We start from the raw sequence: 13,095 nt of genomic DNA on the forward strand, positions 1-13,095 counted from the left end.
ATTCTGGAAGTGGTCCCTCCCAAAGATTTATGGCTATTTTCTCTGTACCTTGCTGTCTGTCCCCCTTCCCAGAATTTTTTAAAAATCTTTTTCTTCTATTTTTACCACTTCTTTCTTTTTTTCTTTTTCAAATTTGTATATTATTTTATTGGAATACAGTCGCTTTAAAATGTTGCATTAGTTCAGTTATACATATACATATATCCATTCTTTTCCAGATTATTTTTCCATATAGGTTATTGCAGAATATTGACTAGACTACAGAATACTGAGGACCTGTAATCTATTTTATATATAGTATTGCATATATGTTAATCCCAAATTCCTAATTTATCCTTCCTCCCAATGTTTCCCCTTTGGTAACCATAAGTTAGCATGTTTACAAAATCTATAAGTCTGTATCTGTTTTGTAAATAAACTCATTCATATCATTTTTAATTTGATTCCACATATAGGTGATATCATATGATATTTATCTTTCTCTGACTTTCTTCTAACCTTTGGGTCCACCCATGTTGCTGCAAGCGGAATATTTTTGTTCTCTTTTATGGCTGAGTAATATTCCATTGTATATATGTACCACATCTTCTTAATCCATTCATCTGTCAATGGACATTTAGGTTATTTCCATGTCTTGGCTATTGTGAATAGTGCTGCTAGAACACTGGGGTGTATGTATCTTTTCAAATTATGGTTTTCTCTGGATATATGCCCAGGAATGTAACCCTTCTTTCTGGTCTAAGCAATAGACCCACTGGGACATCTATAAGCACTACTTAATTTCTTTTGGGATATTGTACTTAAGGCATTTCCTGACTCTACATTCACTCATCCAATAAATATCTACTAATCTTCTTGCACAGAACAGGTATCTTTATGGGCACTGTGGTTTTGTCTGTGAAGAAAAGATAATGGCCTGCCCTCAAGGAGATGAGATCACACTACAGAGAAAGATAAACAACAAACCATAAACAAATGTATCAAAATTCTTCATGTCTTGCCTAAATCCCTAAGCTACACAAATAAGTATTTTTTCTATATGAGGTATTTTAATATACCTTCAAAATAAAATTTCCAGTTTTTGTTTTTTTATTATCTTTTTTTTTTTTTAAGGGCCGCTTTGGAGGTATATGGAGGCTCCCAGGCTAGGGGTCCAATCAGAGCCATAGCCACTGGCCTACGCCACAGCCATGGCAACGCTGGGTCCGAGACATGTCTGTGACCTACTCCACAGCTCAAGGCAATGATGGATCCCTAACCCACTGAGTGAGGCCAGGGATTGAACCCGCGTCCTCATGGATGCTAGTCAGTTTCGTTAATCACTGAAGTTAACTCCCCATAACTTCTAGTTTTTACAACCCAAATGTCCATTGACAGATGACTGGATTAGGAAGATATGGTATATATACACAATGGAATATTATTTGGCCATAAAAAAGAACGAAATAATGCCATTTGCAGCAACATGGATGGAACTAGAGATTCTCATACTGAGTGATGTAAGTCAGAAAGAGAAAGACAAATACCATATGATATCACATATCTGGAATCTAATATATGGCACAAATAAAGCTTTCCACAGAAAAGAAAATCATGGACTTGCAGAATAGACTTGTGGTTGCCAAGGGGGAGCTTGGAGGTAATAGATTCAAACTATTGCCTTTGGCATGGATTGGCAATGAGATCCTGCTGTATAGCACTGGGAACTATGTCTAGTCACTTATGATGGTGCATGATAATGTGTGAAAATAGTATGTGTACATGTATGTGTAACTGGGTCACCATGCTACACAGTAGAAAAAATAATTGTATTGGGGAAATAACTATTAAAAAATAATAAAGTAATTTTGAATACAAAAAACAAAACAAAACAAAAAACTTCTAGTTTTTAAAACGAATTAAATTTGGGTGCCTGGGATAGGGTTCATGCAGAAAGAATGGTTAGGGAAGATCTTGGCAGCTGAGATCTAAATGGGAGAGGCCAGGGATTGAGCCATGTAAGCCAGGGACGCAGTGGGCAAAAAGAACACAGAGAAGCATCCAAGGGACAAAATCAAAGACAGGGCCAGTGGAGTTGAGGACTCAGGGGAGAAAAGGCACAAAGAGAAACCTGATCATGGTCATGGTGCATCTAAGTTTTCCTCTAAATGCAGAAGAAGAAGTTGAAGGGTTTTGAGCAGGTCTTGGACAGGAGAATAACAAGCTCTGACCTAGGTTCCCCAGACACTGGTCATGGCAAACAGAATGAATTTGGGGAATGGCAAGAATGGAAGTCAAGAGCCCATCAGGAAGTTTATGCAGTGGTCCAGGCAAGACAGAATGATGACTTGGAGTAGGGTGGTAACAGAAGAGACAGAAAGAAATTAAGAATTTCAGGATATTTGAAATAAAGGAAAGGCAAAGAAAAATAACTGATAACTCTAGTTCAATGGCCAAAAGAAAAAAGTTGGCTTTAGTAGACACAACATTTCCCTGTATTAGCAAAAGGCATCCAACAAGGTAAGCTATTATTTTATATTAAGAAAATATCAGAATATCACACACCCTCCATTTATAAATAAAGAACAAAGGTCCAGAGAGGTGAAGTAGCTTTTTTAAGCCTCCAAAGAGCTGGCTGTCACCTGCATTTCCTGTCTCCTATTTTCCAGTCCAGGGACTTTTCCATTATCTAGCACCTCCTCTTCTGATTCAGCTCAGTACCTTATTCAATATCTTGCATGGCTTTCTTTGGAAGTGAATTTTATTATATAATTTATCTTTTACCTGCATTTTTTCTGCACCTACTAAATATGAGTGAAGTAATGGAGCCTATTAGAAAGAGAGTATTTAATATTAGGGCTGTAGCTTAAAAGCTGAGTGTTGGTGGACATATTTAGTCCATTAGTCCTAAACTTTTATTTTAACAGAACAAAAAGCAAAAAAAAGAAACTTGAAATTAGTATTTCCTTCACCTGTTTTCACAGACAATTTAACTTCATCCTGATTTCCCCAAACCAGAGTTTTCTCTCTTTCTCTCTCTCTTTCTTTCTCTCTCTCTCTCTTTCTTTCTTTCTTTCTTTCTTTCTTTCAAAAATATTGAATAGCCTCAGTTCACTTGGTTCTATAAATGGATAATCTAGTGGAATTTCTGTGTTACTGAAGAAAATTCTAAGTATTAGTGCATTGCTGATGCCACTGACTAACCATCAAATATAATAAGCAATGGCACAGACTCTTGGCACAATAATGTAGAGACCAGAATTGAGAGTACAGGGAAGGGCACGTGATAGGTCCATGTTCAAACCTTGCCTTTAACACTTAATATCACAGGACAAAGTTCTTAACATCTCAAAACATCAGTTTCCCCATCTGTAAAATGGGGATAATAATATTTGTCCTGATGGCACTACTGTGAAGATTAAATAAGGTATAGAAGTAAGGAAGTAAAGAAGTAAAGAAGGTATAGAAGTATGTCTAGCATCATTCCCAGATCTGAATGCAAGAATCCGCTAAGTCTGCATTCAGCTCTGAGTATCAGAAGATCTAAGAAGCTTGTCTAAGTTAGGGGTTTATTTGTCTTACACAAGAAGAAATCTGAGGAGTTCCCATCGTGGCTAAGCAGTAACGAACTTGGGGACTTGGGTTTAATCCCTGGCCTCATTTAGTGGGTTAAGGATCCGTCATTGCCATGAGCTGTAGTGTAGGTTGCAAATGAGGCTCAGATCCAGCATTGTTGTGGCTGTGGCTGTGGCCAGTGGCAGCTACAGCTCCAATTCATCCCCTGGTCTGGGAACCTCCATATGCCCTGCGTATGGCCCCCCCCCCCCAAAGAAAAGAAAATAAAAAAGAAAAGAAAAATAAATCTAATGGTGGGCTCCTTAAGAGCTCATGAATATCATCCAGGTATCAAGCTCCTTTGATTTTTCTGCTTTAATACCCTGGTTGTGGCTTTTGCCTTTGTGATTACAAGATGGAGGCTATGCTTTATATTTAATCATGTTTTTTATTTTCTATATTTTATATGTTTTGACATCCTAAAATCTTGCTGGCCAGGGAGGATCTTCCCCTCTGAAGGCTAGCCAATTCTTAGAAATAGCAAAGGGCTTCTCTTGGAGCACATCTTTCATATGTAAACCAAACCATCCTGAGTCCACAGTCCCATCCACCTTCTTATCTAATTCTCACACACCAAGCTAATATTTCCCCTGACCTAAAATAACCCAGGGTGAGATGCCAGGCTATTAGAGACTACCTACACTTTAGGAACCACCTACAGCATTCTTACTGGCCAATCCTCATCTGTTTATCCTGCCCTGCCTTGCCTTTCCCAAGGAAAGCCCAATAAAGACTCTGATCTTGACTTTTCTCCTCATTCCTGTATTCTGCCTCTTGACAAACCTGGTGCTTCCCCAGGTGGCCCTTCATGGAGTGTGCCTTTCTCTCAGGAAATGCAAGTAATAAATTCTTCTTTCAATGACATGGACCTCTCTGTATCATCACTCAACCACTTCCACAAATTAAAACCCTGCAGTTACAAATTCTAGAACTGCTTTCTAGGTAGGAAGATGGGGTAATAACAAAGGATATATTCTCCTCCTTAAGTTCTTCTCTTTTAATTCAGGAAGGGAATGAATTTGGGAAGGGAAGTCCTCTGCAGGGCCCATCGCTCAGAACTCATTAGCCAGAGCTGAGTCATGTGGCTGCAGAAAGGAGTTTTGAAAGTCTTATTGTCCTTCAAAGCTCTACGAATTTTTCAAAAAGGAGGAGGGGAGAATGAATATTGGGTAGGCTCTTTGTACTGTCTGATGAATAGAAACAGCATCATCAACAAATAGTATTTGCAAAGGATTGAACTTTTCCACAAGATTGGTTTTCTTTAGATTCACAATCAGTTTTGGTATAGGCTTCTGAATAATGCGCTATAAATCAACAGATAATAATTGAGCTTCTATGAACTAGACAAGCTATAAGGTCCTCTATTTGCTAAAAATTCAAACATTTTGCACCATTTCAAAAATCCTTATATCACTACAGTTAAGATAGAAATGAGTATTTCACATAAAATCAACTTATTTCATATTTCAACAAATGCCTTCAATGTTGAGCAAATAAGGAAAAAAGTATTTTTATTAAGACAATAAATTGAGCATGACTCTGTGTGTGTGTATACATATATATATAAAGATACACACAGTAACAATTATAAATTGTATTGAAAAACACCAACACAGAAATTCCTATTCCTCCTTAATCTCTTCTGATAGATCAAGCCATAAGCCCTCTTTTTTAAAGCAAAGAACTGAACTCAAAAAAGATCTTACCTTATAGTACCTTAGTGGAAGTTTTGAATGTCATTTATTTTGCCTCTAATCAGAACACAGGTGCTAGAAGAGAATAAGAAAATGGGATTTACATATAGCCAAGACCATGGAAGAGGTGAAGCCAACAGGTTACACACAGTGATTTGAGGAAATGTAAGAACATGACAGAACATTCTAGAAAGTGATTTCATAGCTCATAGTGCCCAAAAAACTCATGTAACTGATGAAGACACAGGTGGTCAGAGAGTTAAGGTACCTGTTATTGGTGAAAGAAACACATCTACTGACTCTGGATGAAAGGCTCTTTCTATAGTTTCTCATACCTGCCAAAGCTCCAGTCACAATGAAAGAATACAAAGAAGAGAAAACAAAAGAAGCTGCGCATCCCTTAATTATACATGTTAGTAATGGTCCTTTCCTGTTTTTAGCAAATAAGTTAGCACTGTATACTTTCAAAGAGAAGTCACAGGAATGATCTTTTAGACTTTCCAGTCCACCATTTTCTCCCAGACACTACTGGAAGTATATACATAATGTTACCTTAGGATTAGTTGACTTCTCATACAGGGATAGAATCAAATCTTTATAAATTGAATTATAATTGACATACAGTATTGCATCAGTTTTAGGTGTACAACAGTGATTCGAAATTTTAACACATTATGAAATAATCACAATAAGTCTAGTTATCACTCGCCACCATACAAAGTTGTTACAATATTATTGACCACATTTCCTATGTTGTACATTATACCACTGTGACTTATTTTACAATTGGAAGTTTGTCCCTCTTGATCCTCTTCACTTACTTCACCTGTTCCCCCACCCCCTCCCCTCCTGTGACCACCAGTTTTGCATTTATGAGTCTGTTTCTCTTCTATTTTGTCCATTTGTTTTTCATTTTTATGTTTAATTTTTTTAACTTTTTAAAATTGTTATTTCCCCAATACAATTTTTTTCTACTGTACAGCATGGTGACCCAGTTACACATACATGTACACATACTATTTTCAACATTTCACCTATAAGTGAATTCACATGGTATTTGTTTTACTCTCTATGGTTTATTTCACTTAGCATAATATCCTCTAGGCACGTCCATGTTGTCACAAATGGCAAAATCTCATTATTTTTTATGGCTGAGTAATAGTCCAGGATACTACATCTTCTTTATCCATTCCTCTATCAATACACAATTCAGTTGCTGCCATATCTTGGTTATTGTAAACCATGCTGCAGTGAACATAGGGGTACATATATCTTTTCAAATTAGTATTTTCATTTTCTCTGGGTAAATACCCAGAAGTGGAATTGCTGGATCATGTGACAGTTCTATTTTTAATTTTTTGAGGAACCTCTATATGTTTTTTTTTTTTTTTGTCTTTTTGCTATTTCTTTGGGCCACTTCTGCGGCATATGGAGGTTCCCAGGCTAGGGGTCTAATTGGAGCTGTAGCCACCGGCCTACACCAGAGCCACAGCAACGCAGGATCCGAGCCACGTCTGCAACCTACACCACAGCTCACGGCAACACCGGATCGTTAACCCACTGAGCAAGGGCAGGGACTGAACCCGCAACCTCATGGTTCCTAGTTGGATTCATTAACCACTGCGCCACGACAGGAACTCCCTCTATATGGTTTTCCACAGTGGCTGCAGCAATTTACATTCCCATCAACAGTGCACAAGGGTTTCCTTTTCTCCACATCCTTGCCAACTCTTGCTATTTCTTGACTTTTTGATCATGGCCATCTGACAGGTGTGGGGTGGTATCTCACTGTGGTTCTGATTTGCATTTCCCTGATGGTTAGCGATGTTGAACTAATCATGTACCTTTTGGCTACCTGTATGTCTTCTTTGGAAATGTGTTTCTTCAGGTCTTCTGTCCATTTTCTAAATCAGATTGCTTGGCTTTTTTGACATTTAGTTTAAGAGTTTTTAAAATACCTTTTGGATTTCAGCCCCTTATCAGATACATTGCAATCTTGAGATATAATCAAATCCTAAAGAAAAATGCCCTCACCCCTCTTTGGGCACTGATATTCAGTTTTAAAGTGTACAAAGCCTGACATTGGGACAGAACCTTAGAAAAGCATCTCTCTTAGAAGGGTGACCCAGAGAAAGAAAAAGGCACCAAGATCCATGAGAAGAGGAGGATGGAAGGGAAGTGTGTTCTTGCCAAGGACATCCATCCAGAAGGAACAGTAAGTGATCCAGGAGAGCTTGAAGATGAGACCTAATAAGATACTACTGTTTTTGTTTTGTTTTGTTTTGTTTTGGCTGCCTGGTGACATATGGAGTTCTGGGGCCAGGGATCAGATCTGAGCTGTGGTTGCAACCTAAGCCGCAGCTGTGGCAGTGCCGGATCCTTAATCCACTGTGCCTGGCCAGGGATGCAACCTGCACCCGAGCTCTCCCAAGATGCTGCCGATCCCATTGCACAACAACCAGAACTCCTATTACTGGATTTTTAAAAGGAGGACCTTGAAGTTTCTAGAGAGATGGAGGTCACGTCAGATGACAGAAGGATGAGAAAAGACTATGAGGTGAGAAGTGGAGGGATCTGAGGTGCATATGCGGAGGGATTTCCTTAGCAAGGACTCCAGGAACTCCTCTGAGGGTGTATTTTACAGATTGGTATTTTACATGTCTCAATCTGCAAAGGATTGAGAAAAAAAGAAAAGAAAAGAAAAAAACACCGTTGGGTCTTCCTAGTTTGAGATGCATCCATCCTAGAGAACATCAGCCACTTTGCCGGCTCGATGTCCCCCTCCTCTCTTTAGAGCCTCTCCCTCTGTTACTACCTGCAGTGCTGGGCTCTCAATCAAGGGACCCTCTTCTCCTTTTGGCAAAAGGAGGGCACTTCATCCAAGGGAGGTCTCTCAGACTGCTCCTGTCTTGGGAGGACCTGTCTGAGGAGTGTTTCCTAGGGAAGGAGATGGTGAAGCTAATCTTTTCATGAGTTCCATTCATCTTACACACAATCGAACTGAGGCTAAGGGCGTGAGTGAGCAGAGGTAGGTCACTTGAATCCAGGCTGTCTGTCTCTTTCCACTAATTGCCTTGCTTCTTTTAGATGCTAGCATCTTTAGGAAATGGTATCTCTATGATGGAACTTCAAGAGAAAATTCAACAGTATATTAATCTTCCTATTTCAACTAGAGGAAGTGATGCCTAAGTCATCAAACAACACTTCAGTGGGAAGATAGAGTCATTTCTGTCCCTCCTCTCTAACAAATAGAGGTTTTCTGCCATATGGGGTGTGCCAGTATCAAATTTCATCATAGATTCCTCATTGAATATGATGAGCCCAAGGACAAGTAGTCAGTGAGGATCAATTGGTCCATCAATTTCTACAAGGATCTTAAGTTGTTTTGTTTGGACCAACAGGCCTGGGTCAGAGCAGTACAAGAGTTCTCGGTGGATACCAAGTGCTCTAAGATAGACTGGCTCTACCTGGGTATTCCTGAGAGCACAACGGGAAGAGACAGTAAATGGGAATGGCATTTTGGAGCTAAAGAAAATCAATGCTTTGGGAGTTTTTTTTTTTTTTTTTTAAATCAAGGAGTGTTGTCATCACCCTTGACTACAGCATGTGGATAAAGAATGTCACCTGCCACATCAGTAAATAAAGGTTGTATGGATAAGCAATGAGATCCTGCTGTATAGCACTGGGAACTGTATCTAGTCACTTATGATAGAGCATGATAATGTGAGAAAAAGAATGTATATATGTATGTGTGACTGGGTCACCTTATTGTACAGAAGAAAATTGACAGAAAACTGTAAACCAGCTATAATGGAAAAAGTAAAAATCATTAAAAAAAGGGGGGGTGTTGTGGCATCAAGCTATCAACCACTGCAGCTGCCCCCAGCTATTCACCCTGAGGGGATTTGGGATGGAGCAAAGCAGGATATTGGCACCAAGGTGCTTATCAAAGAAATGAGTTCAATGAACTCGGACTCTTGCATCTTCCTATATAGAAAAGGACTAAATTCCTTAACTTGAGATGTGTGTTTTTCTTTAATTAAGAATAATCTTTTGGTGCTGCTACAGACAGCCTTGGTTTTTTGTATGGTTTTGTTTTTGAAAAGCTCCTCTAGGGAGTTCCCATCGTGGCGCAGGGGAAATGAATCTGACTAGGAACCATGAGGTTGTGGGTTTGATCCCTGGCCTCCCTCAGTGGGTTAAGGATCTGGCGTTGCCGTGAGCTGTGGTGTAGGTCGCAGAAGTGGCTCGGATCTGGCATTGCTGTCGCTCTGGCGTAGACTGGCAGCAACAGCTCTGATGAGACCCCTAGCCTGGGAACCTCCATATGCCGTGGGTGTGGCCCTAAAAAGACAAAAAAAAAAAAAAAAAAAAAAGCTCCTCTACACCCTGGTCCTCCCTCACCTCCTTGGCGCCATCCCTCAGAGGCTGTTTCCTGGGTTTAAGTCCTCAGAATGGCTGCTGAATAAAACATAATTCTCAACTTGTAGGTTGCGCATTTGTGGTTTTTGTTTGTTTGTTTGTTTTCAGTCTAAGGAGACCCTGCAAACTCAGAATAATGCGGAGTGGGCCAGGTTGGCTGAAGGGGAGCACAGTTTCAGAGGTCTTCCAGGCAGGTTTAATACTTGTTAAGCAGGAGGGTAGACAACCTGGCGGATCATTTATGTGGACAAGGCCTCAACCAGTAGTTGAGAACATGGGCAAAGTTTAGTTTGACAGCAAGGGGACTGGTCATGGTGGAGCAGATTATTAAGTCTCTTGCCAACAGAGGAGGTGTGCTGGGGTGGAGGGAGGGGGCATCTACATTTAAATAAGAATGAAGAGAGCAAAGCCAGGATTTGAGGAGGATAAATTACATACTGTCTCTAGCCAAGGCCTCCCCTGTAGAAATCTATGTCTTAGAGATTCTCCAAGAAGCCACTAATGGAGAAGATGAACCTTCTCCTTTCCTACACAGAGACTTGGTAGGCCTGAGACTTGCAGGCTAACAGTTTTCAATTTTTATAACACCCTGGGCCTGAGGCCTATAGGAATGGACACTGAGACTCTTACAAAGTCTCATTACACCAAGAGTTCTAGAAATTCAAAGCATTATCAACATACAGTTAAGTGAAAGACGTTGTTCTCCATTTGATTGCGGCAGAGAGTCTTAATGGGAGAAGAAGATGTTACCTCCATCTACAGAAAAGGACCCATCCACTAGCAGCAAACCTAATCTCACACTGTTCAGACACCAGTTCGAGGCTAAATTCAACTCGACATAAAACAGGGTGAAGAGTATTACACAAACTTTATAATTTCACCTTTTGCTCTATGTTCACAGAGAAGTGAAGGGAATTTTATTTCACTAAAAATATCAATGCTTGTTGGTTGGTTCTTTCTGGTGTGATTTTTGTATTCTTCTATATTTTAATTTTTTATAAATCATAAATAACAAAGTACTTGACACCTAACTACTATTTCTAAGTGCCAGTTAAATAAGAACCTGATGACTTTTAACATCTGAGCTTTAAAGAGTTCTTTCAGCCTTAAAGCTGTTTTAAAAGTAAAAGAAAAACTTAAAAAGACAGTTTTAAATATAACTCTTTAGAAAGATATATGTATATATTTTGCATAAAGTGTTAAACATAAAGACATTTTAGCAATTTAACAAAATAATGCATGACTTTATAAAATCAGACTTTATAGATTACAGCTGCTGGCTTGAACAGCAGTTAAATGTCACTTCAATTTATTGCTTTTACTGAAAGATGCAGTGAAAACTTAGAAAGCAGAAAGAGCATAAAATATAAAATGTAGTATCCTATGCTTATTATTCTCCCTGTTCTGTCCTCCTGAAAGTAAGAGGTTTAAGCTCTAACGCCCACTGTGATTTTGTAAGGTTGGGGCCCGTAATCCCATAGGACTGGTGTCCTCATAAGAGGACGAGACACCCAGTGCCCTTGGGAACAAGCTCCCTCCTTCACACCCTCTCCCCTTCCCTCCCTCTATGTATAGAACAAAGGCCACACAAGGATACACTGAGAAGGCACTGTCTATGAGCCCAGGACAAAGGCCTCCCCAGAGACCAACCCTGCTGGCATCTTGATCTTGGCCCACCAGCCTCTAGAACTAATGAAAGAAGAAATTTCTGTAGATGAAGCACCTCTGGTATTTTGCAATAGCAGCCCTAGATGACTAATGCACTCCCAATTTTATATTCAGTTCTGCAGTGAACAGAAGCCTACAGGAGATTATGTCTAGTTTTACCTGTAGTTTTAGCTTTTACTTTTCTTTAAAAACCATAGAATGTTGAAGCTGAAAAGAAATAAGAATCACTTAACCCAAATCACACCATTTCTGAATTTTTATCCTTGGCTTCCAAGGGGTGTATTTAAAATAAAATTTGACCTTTATGTAGAACATGTCTGATGACAAAAGAGAAACACCCCTGTTGGCTAACACCTTTCAGTATAAGGATAACACACACACACATTTTGAAACCTTAGCTCCTTTAATAACATAACTAATTTTAAGGCAACTCAGACCATTGGATATCATGTAGGACTTACATCTGAATTAAAGAGTGAAAGAGTAATGTGATTCATCATCTCTCTAAACCTGGCAAGACAGGATGGTCAGAAAGTAGTTGCTCTGTATTACCAGTAGAATTGAGGTGGGGGAAAAAGCAGAGCCATGGGTTACAAACTTTCACTTCCCTTTTTATCCAGAAACACTATTATTTTCTACCTTTTTATTCATCATGGAGGCAGAGAGCTATTTATGGATTGATATATGCATTTGTGGGTAAGCTTAGAAGACTATGGTCTATAATTCTATGGACCCTATGGAGACAGAGTGGGAGGAATGCGAAGGGGCAGGGGGCTGTCATGTTCACCCTGGGTCTGCCATTAATTTTTTTGTCCTTCGTCCTCTATCTATGTTAGCCTGAATTCCAGGCAACCTAGCCGTTTAGAAACAGGATCAAATGACCCTTCCTATAAAATAATTCATAATAAAGTGTTTTTCTTTTAAGTTATAAGGTAATAAAGTTTATTTAATAAATCAAACAATACCATGTTACAGAAGGGGAAAAAAAGAATGATTTTGTCTTCCCCCATTCTCACTTCCAAATTCAATCCTTCGAATGTTAACAGTTTGAAGTTTATCATCCCATGTATTTTCTCGTTTCATTCAACCCTGCCCATTTCCTTTACTATTATCCTGCCATTTATATTATTATGAATATGTTCTTCTCACTAAACAACATGGCAGAAATTACTCCTCCATCCCTATGGATCTAACACATACTTTGTAAAAGCTGATGACTCCACCTCGGCATGGATGTGCCATCATTTGCTCAGTCCTTTCACTGTTTGTGGGATTAGGATCATTTCCTTTTTTCTACCAAAAACAGTTTAACAATAGCAGTCCTTGTGTCTCTGTACATGTATGTTAATTTTTGTAGTTATATATTTCTAAAACTAAAATTTATAGGTCCTAGGGTCATCACGTTTATTTTAGTAAATAACGCTAGTTAATTAGCAAAAAGATTTAGCAATTTTGCTTCCCACTTTCCTCACTGTAATTGGATATTATCTCTGTCTATCTATATTGATCAATCAATAAGTCTGATTTTTTTGGCAAGAAAAACAGTGTTCTCAGCTGTATCTCTTTATTATCTGCTGGTTCTCAGGGGCAGTTTGTACCAAGGGCAGACTAGAAACAACCTTTGGCCAATGTTCTAATGCTGTGTCATAAAAGGGAAATGACCCTTGGAAAAATATATTTTAGAAAAGCAACATAATTATTCAGAGATAGGATTTTT

General features: G+C 39.0%; 1 protein-coding gene across 2 annotated transcripts in view; it reads right to left on the reverse strand.

Annotated features, from left to right (window-relative positions):
* The window catches only part of CHRM3 (cholinergic receptor muscarinic 3), a 543,147-nt gene that overhangs the window by 297,782 nt on the left and 232,270 nt on the right, over nucleotides 1–13,095 (reverse strand). For both annotated transcript variants that reach the window (XM_047762513.1, XM_047762514.1), the window contains exon 3: nucleotides 5,301–5,363. The gene's annotated coding sequence lies outside the window, so the exon portion shown is untranslated. The remainder of the gene's footprint in view (nucleotides 1–5,300; nucleotides 5,364–13,095) is intronic.

Source organism: Phacochoerus africanus, chromosome 15 (genome assembly GCF_016906955.1).
Source record: "Phacochoerus africanus isolate WHEZ1 chromosome 15, ROS_Pafr_v1, whole genome shotgun sequence".
NCBI classification, from domain to species: Eukaryota; Metazoa; Chordata; class Mammalia; order Artiodactyla; family Suidae; genus Phacochoerus; species Phacochoerus africanus.